Source organism: Sus scrofa, chromosome 6 (genome assembly GCF_000003025.6).
Source record: "Sus scrofa isolate TJ Tabasco breed Duroc chromosome 6, Sscrofa11.1, whole genome shotgun sequence".
NCBI lineage: Eukaryota > Metazoa > Chordata > Mammalia > Artiodactyla > Suidae > Sus > Sus scrofa.
Window position 1 is genome coordinate 91,169,650 of NC_010448.4, and position 17,484 is coordinate 91,187,133.

General features: G+C 52.6%; 1 protein-coding gene across 3 annotated transcripts in view; it reads right to left on the bottom strand.

Moving 5' to 3' along the window:
- Positions 1-14,497, bottom strand: part of DLGAP3 (DLG associated protein 3) — a 63,741-nt gene extending 49,244 nt beyond the window's left edge. The window contains exons 1-2 of one of the 3 annotated variants that reach the window (XM_021095868.1): positions 10,682-12,588; positions 10,335-10,443 (exon numbers count right to left, since the gene is read on the bottom strand). The gene's annotated coding sequence lies outside the window, so the exon portion shown is untranslated. Of the gene's footprint in view, positions 1-10,237; positions 10,263-10,334; positions 10,444-10,681; positions 12,589-14,337 lie in introns of those variants that run through there. The other 2 variants (XM_021095869.1, XM_021095870.1) reach the window with 2 other exon arrangements.

A 17,484-nucleotide genomic window follows, 5' to 3' on the forward strand; every position in this document is an offset into this window, starting at 1 on the left:
CTGGCTGTTCTCCCTGTCCATGCTCCCCCTTCTGAAGGTCCCTAAGAGCCTTCTTTGGGGAGTCATCCCAGCCCACTGATGAGAGGCAGGACTCCCAGGACTAGACTCCCATGGACCCGTCAGGCACAACCAGTGCAAGAGACTGTGGGTTCTGGGCCTTGAGTGAAACTGTTTGGGTTCATGTCCCAGGTCCACTAGTTACTAGACATGTGACCTTAAGGCAGTCCTTCTGTCTGTCTCTTGTTCAGTTTCCTCAACTTTCAAATGAAGGCAAGCATAGTGCCTTTCTCACCGTGAGGATTAAGATAATGCAGATAAAGTGTCTGGCACAGGGCTGAGCATTAGCTCCTGACAACCAGGGGAAAACAAACAAACAAACACTAACATGTATGACATCTGGAAGCAAGGCCTTTGAGAGTTTCTTGGCCAGTCTTGGGCAGAGGCCATAGCCATACCTGACTCAGCTATGGATGAGAGATCCCAGACTCTAAAAACCCATTTGTGTCATGTTTCACCTGGGGCTTTCTGTTTACCTGGGTTTCTTTCTTTTTTTTTCTTTTTTTTTTTTTTTTTTTTTGCTTTTTAGGGCTGCACCCAAGGCATATGGAGGCTCCAAGGCTAGAGGGTTGAATCAGAGCTGCGGCTGCTGGCCTACACCACAGTCACAGCAACACAGGATCTGAGCTATGTCTGTGACCTACACCACAGCTCACAGCAACGCCAGATCCCTGACCCACTGAGTGAGGCCAGGGATTGAACCAGCATCCTCATGGATACTGGTCAGATTCATCTCTGCTGCACCACAGTGGGAATTCCAACCTTGTTTTCTTTGAAGACCTCCTACCTCTTGAGCATGCCAAAGACAGCTGAGCAGCCCTGGTGGCATCTGAGAGAACTAGGGACCCTGGATTTGTAGATCCCACCATCCCTGCAGCCAGGGCTGGTGGTTTCTCTTCCAACTCCAAGGATCTGGGAGGGAAAGCCCAGTGGCCTTACTGCTGGGTCCTAGAAAGACAATCATCTGCTTCCAACCATTTTATCTCAGCCTACCTGCATGACCATGAAAAACTTGTTTTGTCTGAGTCTCAATTTTGCCATCTGTAAAGTAGGGATAACAGTATCTACCTCTTAAGGTTGTGGCAATGAAAAAACAAGCTGATCTATCCGCGGCAACTAGCACATTTGTTTCCACACGTCAGTCTCTCCTGACTTTAGAACGCTAGCACCTTCTTTTATTTGTGTGTGATGAGCTTTGGGCTGATGCTGCCCTGGCCTCCAGGATGCTGCTAGGACCATCAGAAACGAGACGCAGAAGCTCAAGACCATGGCCAGGGTCCACGGGGCAGTAGCTTCTCAGCCAGGCCAGGTGGCCTGTCCGAGTCTCTGGAGCAGGTGTTTTGATTCTCTCATGAAGTCCAGAGTTTAGGCCTGCCTCCTGGGCTGGCACCCCGTGCTGTAAGCTCTCTACATTAGCTAGGACAGGCACTGCCTGAACCAGGGCCTGTCTTCTCCACAAGGAGAGTCAAGCACAGAGCTGGCCCCATGGGGCCCAGGTTCATGTGGTGGCACCTCCCACCCCTCAGCTCTGACTGATCCTCCCCCAGCCTCCAAGGGAGGATCAGCCCCTGCTCCCCGCTCTGGATTTCTGGGCCTAGCAGGAGCCAGGACCACAACAGGAGAGAGTATGGGGAGAGGAGTCAGCACAGACTGTGAGATTCTTCCATCTGGAGAGCCTAACCTCCCAACTTTGCCTCTGATGCAACGCAGGTGTCCTCTCTTCCAAGAAGCCTTACCTAAGAGCACCCTCCCCATCAATCCCAGGGCACAGCAGTTGCTACCTTCTCTAAAAGCCCCACACTTGAACACAGTAGCATAAATATTTGTTTGTGGGCTATGAGCTCCTTGAAAAGGATCCGTCTGGTCTATCTCTGCCTAAGCAAAACGTGGCATAAAGTAGATGCTCGATAATGAGTTCAAGGTCCGTAACTGAGCCATCAGGAAGAAGTAACTCTCTGCTGGGGCATAGGAATAGGGGGGAGAAATGGGAGAAAGCATGAGGGAGATGACTCCCTGCAGCTGGACCAGAACTTCCCAACAGGCAGAGCTGGCCCAGTGTGACGTGGGTTTCCTGAAGAGCTGGGAGCATTCTGTCCAGGGAGGCATATAAGCTCAGGTTGGAGGGCCACTCTGGAGGATGGTATAGGATGCATTCAAGCACAGGATACATTTTCGATCATACAACAACTTTCAGCTCTGAAGTCTAAGGCCCAGCTCTCTGAATGCCTACGATTGAACAGGTGTGTTAAATGCTTGAGATGCATTTCTCTGTGTGGTCCTCACAACCATCCTGTGCAGTAAGAACCTTCCTTACTCCCATTTTACAGATGAGGAGATTGTGACATAGGTGGTGGAAGATTTGCATCTGGGTCTGCTCCTGGCCCAACACCCTCAACCACTAAGAGACCAAGCCACTGGCAGGTCTAAAGTAGCATATTTCTCTGACCAGACTGGTCTGATGAGGTCACCAGGTAGACCCCCTCCCTCCTGGTACCCTGGCTCATCACTCAGCCTCAGGAAACCTCCATCCCTGCCATCCCCCGGCTGCACATGGGATGTGTACTCCCAAGACTGCTTATTCACAATTTAACAAACATGTTCTAGAGAGGCAGATTACACAGCCATGCAGACTCATCCAACACAACTCGCATGGCATTTGTCCTCAAACATCTCGTCATCATCACATAATGTGCACAGATATCTACAAACCTGCTCCCCAAGAGTTCACACATACATGCATTTTCGTCCAGCGGACAGATGCTTGTGCACACAGAAGCTGCGCAGATACCAAACCTCACGTACATGTTCACATGTTTATCCCCACACGACAGACATACACGTCCATTTCACATGACTTAGGCACCCACATCTGCTCAGTGTCATACACCACATCCTCCCCCAACAAGAACTTTATCCATTGTTCCCAGATCCAATACTAGGCCCAGGTGAGCAATGATGCTGTCTCCCTCTGGGGTTGGCCAGGCAGCCCTAAGATGGGGAGATGGTTCAGCCTGCCTGTGATGGATGGAATTAATCTACTGAGCTGGAGAAACTAAATAATTAAATCCCTAATCACCCCCCAAGCCAGCCCAAGCCAATATAGCTGAGGGAGGGAGGGGGCTCTGAGGCCCAGACCAATATTCTAGAGAGGAGGAGGGGTTTGGGAAGAGAGGCATAGACAGAACCCTCTAGAAGGGTTCTCTGGAAGGTAGACAGACATACAGATTGACATTGTTCTCCAGGGCTACAGACTCTCCCTTTCCACATGGAAGTGGAGCAGGTGGGCGAAGACAGCCCACCACCACCCACTAACACAGAGTGAGAAGAGGGGTACAGCCCCATCCCATCCTCCCTAGGGTCCTGCCTGCCTCTCCAGGGTATGCATCGCAGGAGTGCACAAGGATGGCAAACAGGACACTTGCAGGACCCAGGACCCATGGCCACTGATGGGGTCTGTCTGCCTAAAAGGGAGCTGACATCGAATGAGTCAGGCCCTGGCCCCGGCCACCCCTGGAATAGGTCCCTCCCCAGCCTGGCGCAGATGGCAGGGAAGGACCCTCCACACAGGTGCACCTGCCTTCCTCAGGAAGTGGGTCCAGCATGTGACTAACAGGCTGAGGATGGAGCAGAGGACTGGGCAGGGGGGCTCAGGGAGTGAGCCTGGGAAGAGGCCCCAGTCTGATTGGCTGAAAAGTGGGTCATTTTGCTTTTGAAAAATAGTGAGAAAATGGAGAAGTAGGTCGGGCTCTCATCCCCTCAGCCCCAGGCACCATCCCCGACTTGTAGGGTGGGGAGAGAAGGAGCGGTCTGCTCATGCCAAAACCCCATCTCCCTCAGGACCCCATTGGGACCCCCAGCACAGGAGGCCAAGGTCATCACCACTCAGGATGCCCAAGGACATTCACTCTCTGAGGCCAAGCCCAGAGCACAAGCCCCACCCCACCCTGGGGACCCAGAACCAAGCTGGAGGGGTGGGGCGCCTGCATGCAAGACCCTAAGGAGCCCCCTCCCATCTGCCTGTCTGTGGTGGTGTCTCCTCTCCTCTCTCCTCCTCCCTTTCCTCATCGTCCACGTGGGCAGAGTCGTTGCCATGACACCGCGGGCAGGTGGGCGGCTCTGGCGGCTGTTTGGCCCAACCCCCATGCTCGGAGCCCAGGTGGGAGGGGAGCGATGGCAGCGCCCCCGCCCCTAGTCCAGCTGAGAGGAGAGACTGGCAGAGGCCCCCATCATACACCCCAGAACCTGGAAGAGGCTCTAGCTCTTGGAAATGAGGCAACCCAGGTGCAGGTTTGGACGTCTCAAAGATTTTAGGCCTTAATGCCTGCCCACCGCCCACCCCACTAGAGGTCTGAGGGTGGCGCGGGGGGGGCTGACCCACAACTACCACGCCTCTTCCTCCTCCTCTCAGCAGTCGGCCTCCCAGCTTTCCCCACGTTCGAAGTTTCAGTCCTTTCACCCTGGAAGCTGAATGGTCCTGCCTGAGGTCTAACCTCCGTTTCCCGTTCTGCAACACAAGCTCATGTGTTGCGTGCTCTCTCCGGAGACAGGCAATCAAAGTTGAGACTCTCAGGGAGATTTCTCCCCTCCAACCAAACCGGCAGCCTCTACTCTAGAAACCGTGACCCCTTTCCTTGGGTGTCACCGCATCCCCAAAAACACACCACAGCAGGGGAACCATCACTCCTAGGCCCATCTTTGGCCAAGGCACCAATCCCACTAGGAAAAAGGACCGGCGTGGAACAGGGAGAGAAGGACAGGAGGGAAAAGGTGAGGAGGGCTAGACAGTGGCTTCTGTCTGAGGATGCCGTCCTGCCTCCCACCAGGTCCGGCCTCAGGAAGTCTGTCTGGGCCAGGGCTGAGCTCGCTAGCTCTGAGGGGCCATATGCCTCTCCCCGCGCGTCTCTAAGTCTCTGTGATTCTGACCTCCTAAGACCCTTCCCACTATTCAGGATCCTAAGCCCTGCCCCTGTTCCCTTAGGCAAGAGCTCTGTATCGCAGACCAAATGGAACCAGAAGGACCCCTGCATGGCAGCCCTTCACAGCCCGGTGGACAGAGGTAGGCACATGGGGGTGATGGTCCCAAGATCCCAAAGGAAAGGGGACCATCAGCCAGAGTGAGCTGGAGGGTGTCCAGCTTGCCACAGGGTATTCATGACATGCATACCAGATATGCATATAAAGGCACTTTTACTTTCTTCCTTAGCCTTCCTCCACCAAGACAGCAGATCTGACTGCCTAAAATAGATACGTGCACACGCGTGTGACTGTGTGCGTGCATGCCTGTGCTTGTATACTCTATCTCCTTTTCTCCCCCTCGGCTCCCAATGTTCTCTATCAGGCCACCCTAAGTTCTCACCAAAGCTCTTACCACAGGTTCCTATCTGGTCTCCCTGCCTTGTATCTTGGCCCAGCCCAATCCACTCTCTTTACTGGCTGCCACTGTGATCCACCTAAAATTTGTCTATTTCAACACATATGTATTGAGGGCGTCCTTGCCAGGAACTCCTCTGGACTCTAGATACAGCAGTGCACAAAACATGTTCATGCTCCCTTCTCATGACATTTGTATTCGAGTGGAAAAAGAGATGATGAACAGATATATGAAATAATGGAGGTGGTAAATGCTGAATTTGAAATTTTACTTTTTTTTTTTTTTTTTTTTTGCTTTTGAGGACCACACTCATGGCACATGGAGGTTCCCAGGCTAGGGGTCAAATCGGAGCTGTAGCCACCGGCCTACACCACAACCATGGCAATGAGGGATCTTAGCCATGTCTGTGACCTAAACCACAGCTCACCACAACACTGGCTCCTTAACCCCCTGAGTGAGGCCAGGGATCGAACCTGCAACTTCGTGGTTCCTAGTCAGATTCGTTTCCATTGCGCCATGACAGGAACTCCTGAATTGTTTCTTAAAGGGGGGGTGAGAGGACAGCATGACAAAGGGGCTACTTAAGGTAGACTATGGGGGGAGGCTTCCCCCTCAAAAGTGACTTTTGAAGCAAAGACTTCAACCAAGTGAGGGAGCAAGTCATGTGGGTATCTGGGGGGAGAGCATTTCGGGCTGAGGGAAACGCTAATACAACAGCCTCCTCAAGGCAAGGCTGTGCTCAGCTTCTTTGCGGAACTGAAGGAAGCGCTTGTAGGGGTGGCGCCGGAGATCAGGAAGGTCACTGGAGGCTATTTTACACACAGCACTTATGTCACCCAAGCCCCACTAAGCACTTAGGATTTCTCTCTGAGCGAGATGGAAAGCCACTGGAAAGGTATGATCTCATCTTATTCTGGCTGCTTTTGTGGGGAGAATTTCTGGAGGAGGGGCTGGCAAGGGGGGAAGTGGGGAGACCAGTTGGGACAGTTCCTGTCACAGAAACACCTTTACCTACAGTTGCCCATGTGGTGAACACCTGTTCGAGCCTTGGCTCAAGGCCCTCCTCTTCTATGGATCCTTTACGGAACCCCTCCCTTCCCCACTCCAGAACTGACCAAGCCCTCCATAGATTCCCACTGCCCTGATAAACACTCTCCTTACGTGGATCCAGGTCTTTGACCTCCTCTAGACTGTAAGTTACTTGAGGTCAAGGACCGTCCCGGTGTCCGGCACAGTATGTGGCACATCACAGGTGGATGATCAACACTGACTGAATGGATGGATGAACTGGGTGAGGGACTATCTGTAGGCTGTTGTCAACTTGGGTGAGAGAGGTGCACATGTATGCCATCGTGGGTTGTAATCAGGCCAGTGTTAGCACATGCCCATATAGGTCTGCATACGCCGTCTACAGGTATGTGTGTGTCAGCTATGTACATGTCAATAAATCCCTCTGTTGGTATGTACATTTCTGTAGATCTGTTCACCTGTATACATGCTAGAAAGTGCATTTGTGTTGAGATACGCATATTAAGGCACAGACGAGCAATACACACATATACAAGTACACACACACACATGTGGGAGGCTGAGGCACACACCTGGGCCTCCCTAAAATCCCTGCCCTTTCATCCACTAAGTCCAACTTGTTCTGCTTGATTCTTGAAACCTCCATTGTAATATTAACATTCGAGCTCCCAAATTCTTTCCCCACCTCCACCCCTGAGCACCACAGCATCTGATCTGATCAGCCTTCAGCTCGGCTCCCTCACTCAGTTGTTCCCAAGGCCTATTCAGGTGTCTCCTCTGGAAACTCCCTTCATATGGGTGGTGGTAGAGAACAGTTGGGTCCCTGTAACAGGATAATCTGAGAAACCTCAAGGAGCCTGGTTTTTGGAGAAGAGTCACAGGCATCAGAGTGGATCAAGTTCAAGCTTATGTGAAAAGAACTTTTGGACAGCCCCAACGTGTAGTCAGAATCTCTCTCTCATTCTTTCTGTCACATTTATTCACATGAATGACTGAACTTATGTACGTCAATTCATGGGTGCATACACGTGTCCCCACATGTATGTTCACATGCATACTTACACTCACATATATGCATTGTTGGGTGAGCACACAGAGGTTTAATTTAGTAATTGCCTTTATAGTCACTACATACATAGATATATACACAGAGTGATACATATATACACACATGTACATGTGTCCACACATACACAAACTCATAAATTTGTACACATTCATACAACATACAAACATGTATAGACATATATACAGTCACATCCGCACTCACAGGCAGAAATACACAGGCACATACACTGCAGTAGCAAAGATACTCATCCCCTCCTCTGGCTTCTATTCTTTTCAGGAAGTTAGAAGTTCACATTCTCTCCAAGTGATGTCACAAGTTTGCATTTGCTCTCTCCTCTTGCCAGTCTCCCACTTCTTCTTGGAAAGTTTTTCCTATTATCGACAGGATATACCCCATCCCTGGACACACCCCTTTCCTACCCACTCAGAGGGGAAGAAAAAAAACAAGTCATTCCAAAAAAGGACTCTGTTCTCCCTTTGTCTCATGCCTGGAATAGCCAATATTTCCTCAGACAACCTGGGATGCAAGAGAACAATGAGGTAGGTGCCCCTTAGAGTAAGTGCACCTTTTCCCACCCAACAGGCAGCCCCATCTCTCATATCTCACAGCTTTTTAATCCAACAAGGGGAAAAGAAGAGAAAATGTCAAGGCCGGAGTTCTACCTCTGGGTATGGTCCACTGCTTCCAAATTCCAAAACAGCTATTGGAGCAAAGGAAGGAACAGTAAGAAAATTATCTCTGGGCCCTAAAACCTCTCTCCTTCCCTAGAGGACAACTTCATGATATTCAGTGAAACCCCCTACCCTCTACCCACCCCAGCCAAGAGCCCTGCCAAAGAGCAAGCAGAACTAGAGGCTTAAAAATGGGGGTTGGGGAGCCACTGGCCTGGACTCACATGAGTAAAAGAAGCAAGTATTTAGAAAACAGGAGCTGGGTAGGGAGCAGGGAGGCAAACTGACGACACCTCCCAGCAAGAAAGCAGCTGCTGGAACACTAGATCCTGAATAGCAGGACTCTCCAAGGGGCCAGGGAGAAGGGGGTGGACGTCCAACATTCCATGTGGGGGCGGAGGGGTGACTGCTTCAGGCAGTAGCAGCAGCTCCAAAGTAAAGTCTTATCAAAGCTGTTATGTAACCAAGGGAGCTGAGTGGAGCACAAACACCTCCCCTCCCCAAACAGGCACCCACACCCACACCCACCACCTCCCAGAACCCACAGCATAGGAAAACTCAGCTCCTCCCAAGCAGCTAGAGAAGGGAGGAATCTTTGCTGAACTACATCAAAAACATGATGGGTGAGGGGCTCCTTATTAACTAGAAGTCACATCTGGAAAGGGATGGACTGGTTCACTTTGGAGTCCCTAAATATCTCCCCCTTTTCTTGAACTCCCTGACACACCCAATTTTTGTCCAGCATCCAGAAACTTTCTCCTTCCTTGCCCCTGGAGAAGGATGCCATTTGAATATTTGATTGTTCTCTTGGGGACAGGAGGTGAAGCTGCCACCATACCCTCCTGCCTGTTGTTCCCCCACAGTCTCATCTGCATGTCCTGACATTTGGCTCTCATCCCCCTGGGATGACAAGGGAAGGGACCTGGAGAAATAAATCCTTGCTCTATTCCCTTCAGGTTTACAAAGATGGAACATAAGAACCCAGAAAACAGAGATGATCCTGACCCTGAGTTAGTGGGGAAAGATTTACAAGGGAGCTGAGGACTGAAACTCACACCCCATCCCCCAACCTGAATCTTGTTGTGTGTTTTTTTTCCCTCCCCCAGATCTTCCTCTTTTCCCACTGCCCTGTCTCTAGTAGCCTCCTCCTCTGCTCCATGGCACCAAAAAACCCCACCCACTCCTTGAGTCCCTTGCTTGGAAATCTTCCTCCCCAACAAAATCTCTCCCAAATGCTGCTCTAAACTGTGGTTGGGGTGGGCAAAGCATGAGACAGGCTTGCAGAATATTTCACTGCCTCCTGTCCTGAATTAGAAAGTCTGGTGGGCAGGGGGAATGCTAAATGGTCAATCAAATTCTCCTGAACTCCTGCGCTCAGCCTAACCAGCAAAACCTAAACTCTCTCAATCCAGATCTGCCGTCAGCCTGAACTTCAGAGACCTCATAGGAGAAAGGCTGATGCCAGGACCCCGAAGCTTACTGCACTAAAAACTATCCAGAAGAGAGCACACAGCTGCAACATCTTCCTCCATCCATGCCCCCCACACTACTAGGGAAAGGAGTCCCTTTCCCCAATACCGTTAGCAACTGTGAGGCCTAAAACCAGAGGGAGGACCCCCAAATCTGTCTTTTCATTCCAGGGACTCTGTCCTTGGAAAGTGGGTCATCTGGGAGAATTTTTCTAGTGAGCCCTCAGCACTGCCCAGCAGCTTCTCCATCATCAGGGCCCCAATGCAGCCCCATTCAATGCCCGGGACAGTTCCAAAGGAGCAAATCCCTCCGAGTCTCATTCAGCACCTGGGACAGCTCCCAGCTACTCTGTGACCCCCCCATTGCCAGAAACTGGGAGGCCAGAAATGAAAAGCTTACCCGGCCACGAACCCTCTTTAGTACAGAAGCCCCTCTCGTCGGCCCCTCCCACCCTCGCTCCCATCCACCGGCGGCACCTGGAACTCCTCCCTTCCCTCTAGGTCCAAAGAAAGAAAAGAAACCCAGACACGAGTCTTCCCTGAGGGAGCCTGGGGAGAGGACCCCACCCACCTTCTTTCAGCCCTGAGCCTCTCCACGCCACTCACAGCTGGTTCTAAATCCACTTTCCTTCTCAACCTTCACCCCCCCAAATTAACGAGATACTCACGTGGGGGCTCCCAGCCCTGCAGGCAGATGTGGTGGGGGGAGGCAAGGAGAGGTAGCTCCCCACACCCTGTTCTGAGCCCCCTTTCTGCAGGAGCCAGCTCCCATCTGGACTGGGGGGAGGAGAGACATGTGGAAGCACTGAGTGAGGGGAGGGGAGAAGGGAGAGGGGAGGAGGTAGGAGCGGGGGGACTGCGGGGTGGGGGTGTCGGGATGGGGGCGAGGGAATCCTTTTTAATTTCATTCTCTCCCCATGTCTACATCAGCCCTGCAGGCTCAGCTCTTTAATATTTACACACGGGAAGAGAAGAGGATGAGAAAGAACAGGGAGTTGGGGGGGGCAGGGAATACCTAAGCTCAAAGGGCACAGAGGCAGGGGCCTTGGGGAGCTGGGAGCTTGGGGCCCCCACACCATCCCGAGCCCATTCCCATTCTGAGCTCTTGACTGGAAGGAAGAAGGAACCCTGGGACCATTCTGTCCCTTTGTTAACAAGACACTTTGAAGCTGCATCAGAAAAAGATCAGATCCCCACCCACATACCTGGACACCCCCACAAACCCAGATTTCTTGGGTGCCTTATGTGCAGATGGTAAAGGCAGTATTCATGCCCAAGCATGTTCTGATGTCTAGAGGCATGTTTGCATGTGGGCTGCTGTGTAGAAGCGCATGAACATGTCAGCTAGCATGTACAGGTTTATACAAGTATGTTCTGAGTGTATTCACATGCACCAGCCCAGGCAATCAGATGCAAATTTATATAATCATACGTGTAAATCAGGCCCCAAGTGACCTCCCCCCCAGCTCTCCAGCTACAAGCCCAAGGACAAGGCCACCCACCTCCTCAGACTTCCTTATTCACAGGCCCCTCCTTCACAGCCTCACTTTTTCTTTCTGTGACATGGGGAGAAGGGCTGGTGGGAAGGCATGCTGCATTTGAGCCCAGGGACTTGACAAGTTATTAGCAACGATGAGCTGGCAGCTCGTTACCATAACGATGGTGCCACCACCTCACCCCAGCTCAAACCCAGACTCCCCAGACGACGGGAGGCCCGCTGAGCCAGCAGCCTTCAGACTGGGGGGAGGGCAGGGAATCAAGACAAAACGCTTGAGGAGTGGAGGGTACGCAGCTGTTCTTCCCACCCCCACTGAGAGACCCAGCTTTGATGTCACCAAGTGGGAATGAAATCAGACTCTGGAAAGGTTTGCTGACCATGGGGAGAGTAAAAGGCTGGAAGGGGTCTGTGGAAGCCCCCCTAGAAAAAAGCTCCTGTTGTCATTTGCTCCTTTCACCCCCTCTCTCAAAGAACCTCTTCTACTGATCTTGGATGACTAACTGAAAGACCAAACAAGTAGGAGGCCCCTCTATGAATTTTCACTTTCCCGTCTGTAAAATGGGAACACATCTTTATCATTTACCCCAGACTCCTGGCAGGTTTGAGAAAGGGTTTAAGGGTAACCACGGACTCCCTACAAAATCAGACAAGCCCTAGAAGTTTCTCTACCTAACAAGAACCTATAGAGTAAGGAACTATCAGGTCAGCTAGAGGCAAAATGCATCACAAACTCGGTGGGATGAAGGAAAATGGAGCTCAGCCAGCCCCAGCCCCAGCATCATCTGGAGAGAGATGATGTGAGGTGCCAAGCAGGGGAGGAAGTGCTGCCACCGAAGAAAGTCTGGGAGTCTGGCCTGCAGCAGCTTCAGCCCCTCACCAGCAGGAATGGGGATGGCTAGGAATCCTTATTCCCAGAAACATCTGTAACTCCTCCTCTTTGGAAAAGGGGTCCCAGGTTGAAGGATCTGCAGCCTTAGGGTTACTGAGTCTGTTTCTTCTCCTCAGATCCCCTCTGCTCAGTTTAGATGAGCAGGGGGTGGGGGTGGGCGTGGGGGTTTCCAGGAATGGAAATCCACATGGAAGGTTGGAAAGTTCCTAAGACTTTTTTTTTTTTTTTTTCCTTTGCTGTGTGACCTTGGACCTCTCTTCTCTGAGCTTCCGTCTCCTCACTTGATAATTAAGAGGTTGGACCAAGTCAGTTCTAAGGTTTCTCCCCTGGCCATCATTCTATAGCTACATACAAGCTCACTCCTTGGACGTGAGCCCCTGGCATAAAATGCAATGGGCACTGCCTGCCAGATCAGTGGGGCAGTGGGGGTGGGGGATGCGGGGGTTGTATCAGAGGCTGTTCATCCTATGTTCATGTTCCTTTTAGAAACACCTGCCACCCTAGCCCTCCCGGCTCCCTTTTTAGACCCTGATTCACTGCCAACTCACGAAGCCTCTCCCTCCCCTCCCGCCTCTCTTCTCCCCCTCTCTCCCTTTTAGGCCTTGGCAGCTGGGTGCAGAAGTAGCCCCAGCATTCAGGGAATGCTGGGCAAAGGTGGAGGGCAGTGCCACCAGGGTCAGAGAGAGCACACCAGGGAGTGCCACTGTCTAACCTTGGTCCAGCCCAGGTCTTTGGGTCACCAAAAGATCTGGGTCGGAGTCTTTTTGAACCACTGACTAGCAGTGTGTGATTGCAGGGAACGCAATTCACTTTTCAAGTCTTGACATCCTTATCTGTAAACTGACATTATACTAGGTTGAATCACATGAAATTGCTGTTTTTGTAGATTAAAAAAAAAAACAACAACAGTTGAATATTGGCGATTTCATATGGCTTAACCTGCCCTGCCTATTTCCCAGGGCTGCTGTGAATATCAGGAGAAAGAGTTGAGAAGGGAGCATTTTTCAAAAGCCCTGGACTGATATAAAGGTACTGGGTTTTTTTTTTTTGTTTTTTAAATTATTAGTACACCAAAGAGCTTTGGCACAGACCCACCTGGAGTCAGTGGACTGAACCAATGACCCAGAACTTGGAAATTTAGGGCCTCCTGCTCTGGCGACTAAGAACGGGACAGAAGCCTCCACCTGGCCACCTCAGCTCCTGGATCTAAATAGCCCTTTGGTAAAACATTACTGAGGTGACACAAGTTCCAGACCCCGAGAAGAAGAAGCACACACAGGCACACACACTCCAGCTCAGCCCAGGTCCCACCACCCCTAGGGACCTCAGCAGGCTGCTGGGACACAACCAGTAGGGAGGGTACCCTCAGGGATACAGGCGAAGGTGAAAAGCAACATGGAAAGTGCAAAGCAGCTCCTGCCTGAGTCAGAGGTGAGGAGTCCCTGAGAAGGGGATTTGATCTGACCTCTGAAAAGTCCCATCTCCCTGTCCCATCCTACCACTCCCAGGAATCCCCTGGGGGCACAGGGGACAAAGCCCAGGTGTGGGTGATTCAGAGTGAAACCCTGCTCCCATACGTTCTCACACAGCCACCCCCCCCACACACAGACCATAGATACCTGGACCCACACAGGAGAGTCACGCCAGCACACACACATCCATTCAGAGACACCCACAGGCACACATGGTGACAACACACACACTCACACACATGTCCACAGATACATACACAGGAACACCCTCCATACTCACACTGCAAACACACACTGACACGCACACACTCACCCACAATGACACACGCACATTCTGACTGCATACACTCACCGGCACACACAATCACCCACAGACCCACACGGTGACACACACGCTCATCACAGACACACAGTGACACGCACTCACACTCACACACCTGCAGAGGAAACTTCTCTCCGGATCTCCCTGACATCGCCTCTTCCCCCACAACCCAGCCGGCTACTCCCTCCCAGACCCGAGCCTCTGCCGGTCCAGGGCTGGGCCGGGGGTCTGGCGGCCCCGCGGCTCTACCCCCAGAGCCGGTCCTCGCTCCGCGTGGTACCCGCCGGTCCCCTGGGTCAGGCCCGCGGGCTGCCTGGCCAGGGCGGGGGCGGCGGAGGAGGCCCAGCCCTCCCCCCTCCCGGGGCCGGGAGCCGAGGCCGCCCGAGCCCGGGGCGTGGGCGGCGCCGGGGCTGCAGCCAGGCCGAGGCTGGGGGGCGCTGCAGAGGGCGCGGCGCGCGCGGCCCCGTCCCCACCCCTCCCCGCGGCTTACCTGGCCCGGCTCGGGCTCCGGCCGGGTTACATGGTGCCGGCGGCCCGGGCCGGGGGCGCTGCGGCGGCGGCGGGCAGGCGGGCAGGGACCGGGTCCGGCACTGCGGAGCCCCCGGCTGAGGGGCCGCGCCGGCTGCGGAGCCCCGAGCGAGCGCCGAGCGGCCGCGGGAGCGGGAGCGGGAGGCGGCCAAGCCACGGAGGCTGGATTTCCCGGGGACCAGGAAGGGGAGGCGGGGGGATCCCGCCCGCGCGCTCCGCCCCCGCCCCCGCCCCCGCGCAGGGCTGCCGAGCCCGGAGCCGGCGAGAGGGAGGGGGACCGAGCTCCCCGCCCCCGCACGGGACCCAGGAGGGCTGAGGTCGCAGCCGGCGGGCGGCCGCCGGGGTCTCCAAGGAGCACCTGCCTCGTTAAGCGACCGCGCTGGAGAGGCCCAAGTGGGGGTGCAAATAAGCTCTCCCTCCCCGGGGACCACCAGGTCCGAGTCCGCCCGGGACCCAGGAACGGGCGCACACAGTGTCACGGTCACGCACAGCCGACTTGGGCACAGGGACCCAAGCCCAGAGGCGGACGGTTGAGGAGACAGTCACACAGCCTCCCAGACACGGTCTTGCGCCCTACCGAGGGTCAGTTACACCCTGAATGTCACACACAGCCCCTTGGGCACATCCCTCTAGGAGACTCTTCGGGTTTCCCCTGTGAGCCACCCGACTTCAGCTCCTGGCCTCGGTTCTAACAGCCCCCTTCCTCTGCTTCCCAGGATGGGGCGCTGTGCCGGGCCTCAGAGCCACAGACAGGCATCCCCCACCCACAGTCCGCCCAGCCCAGGCATCCCCAGTGTGGAGGGAGAACCCCGCTATACCTGCCGACTTTGCTGGGGCTCCCACCTGTGCCACATGTGCCCGCCCACCTCTAGGCCCTAAGCCAGGGGTCGTGCTGTGGCGGGGGTGGGGTGGGGGAGGGAAAGCGGACGGTCCGAAGCACAGCCGGAGGCTGCAGAGCCAGGACACAGGCTGCAGGAGCCAGGAGAGGCGGAGGAGAGCTGACTGCAGCAGTCCCTGGCTAGAATCCGTCTTGGCGCCCAGAACGATGCTGTAATGGGGGGGAGGGGGTCGCAGTGGGGAAGCCGCAGCGGGGGGTGGGCTGGCTCCGGATTCTGATTTCCCGAGGTCAGATGAGAGGAGCACTGCCCTCAGGCGCAGAAAGTTGGGGTGGAGAGTAGTGTGCATCCTTAAATCTTCCTTTCCCTCTTCCTTCCTCCACCTTTTCTTGTCTTGAAAGCTTTGGGTTTGTGAGGTGTGGACTTGGGAGCCTGGAAAGACTGACCATCCTCCTCTTTAGGAATAGACCTTGGAGTAGTTCTGATTCAGCACCCACCCGACAACCTCCTTCACTGGCTCTCCTCGTATAAAGGAGGAAACAGGCACAGAAAGTAGAAGTCACAGGCCCCTGTGAGTTAAAACTGGGAGTTAAACCCTTTCCCTTTTTCCCAAGAATGTTTGAAGATGCCACTTGACATAAAGGTGTGTGTGGGGGGGCTAGCAGACATTATCTGTCTTGCTGTCTGCAAGACTGGTTCAATCAAGACTTGACAATCATAGGCTAAGTTTGCAGTCAATTCCCAGCCCAAGGATCAGCAGATACCAGGTGAAATAAGACAGAAAGTTGGTTTCAGAAACCCACCTTAGAACTGCAAGAAGGACCTCACTTTCCAAGAAGCATAAGAATAGCCATCATGTAGGATGCTTAAAGGCCCCACCATGTTTTCTCAGTTCTAAGATGTAAGTTTTGTTAATTATTCTGAATTTGGAAAGCATCTGACAATAGAAGGAACATTTTATACGGTTTTCTATTTTTCTTCTACAGTTACATCAGAGACTTGACATGTTTTAGAATTGAAAACTGGTATAGTTTTCATTTGTTTATTCCACAACTATTCACTGACTGTACCTGGCACCTTGCTAGCCTGGTGGGGCATAAAGATTAATCAGACAGGCTTCCTTTGAACAGTGTTCTATCACACCCATTCAGTGATATATATGGGAGATGGAGATGCAAGCCAATCATTACTGTCAGGGCCAGCTTCATGGGAATGTGAGCAGTGCAGTCGCACAGAGTGCCACACTTACAAGGGCTCCACTCTTGGTTTTACATTCTTCTGTCACTGTCTTGAAGTCTTAATTTTTAAACAAGGGACCCTGCACTCCATAAATTATGATTGCTAACATTAGGAATTCCATGCTTTAATAAAGATGGGCACTAAATATTTTTACAGTCTAGAGCTCTCATAGGTGAGGAAGAGCAGCCAAAGAAGTAAAGTATAAAGGAACCATTTGAGCAGAGTTTCAAAGTTTGGGAGAGAGAATGAGAGTGTAGAGCTACACATGTGCAGAGACAGAAACTCATCAAAATGTCAAACAAGGCAATTTCCTTGCAGCCCAGCAGGTAACCCATGCATTGTCACTGCAGTGGCTCAGGTCACTGGTGTGGCTTGGGTTTGAGCCCTGGCCCCGGAACTTCCACATGCCCCTGGCACAGCCAATTAAAAAAAAAATTGTCAATCAAGCAGTATGGCAGACTAGGTGGTTGGTTGATCCTCTCACTGAAAGTGTGATGAATGATTTTCTTAAATGATAGGTAAAAATATTTTAAAATCTTAAATGCATCAGTGAGCTGGCAAAAAAATAAAAAATCACTCCAGCCAAAATTTAAGTGAAGACAGAACCAGAGAAGTAAGCAGCACACTGAAGCCAACTTTAGTCTTGGGGACTTTGATACATTGGTTGCAAAAGAGGCACCAATTCATCCTCTCCCTGAGTCCATGTCCTTTGCTATATGACTGCAACTCCCTACATCAAGGTGGGTGTGTGTGGGGGTGTGCTCTGTTTTCCCAGCCCTTGAATCTGGGTGGACTATAACCAATAGAATGTAGAAGTCCTGGTGTGCCAATTCTAAGCCTAAGCTGTAAGAGGTTTGCATACTTCTACTCTTTCTTGGTCTCCTGCTTCCATTTTGAGAACAAGAATGGAATAACCTGTTATGAGACAGGAGACATGATGCAAGAGAGCTTTGCTATCCCAGCCATGACCATCATAGACCAGCCTATAGCCAGCTGACCCCCAAACATGTGAGAGAGCCCAGTCAAGATCAATA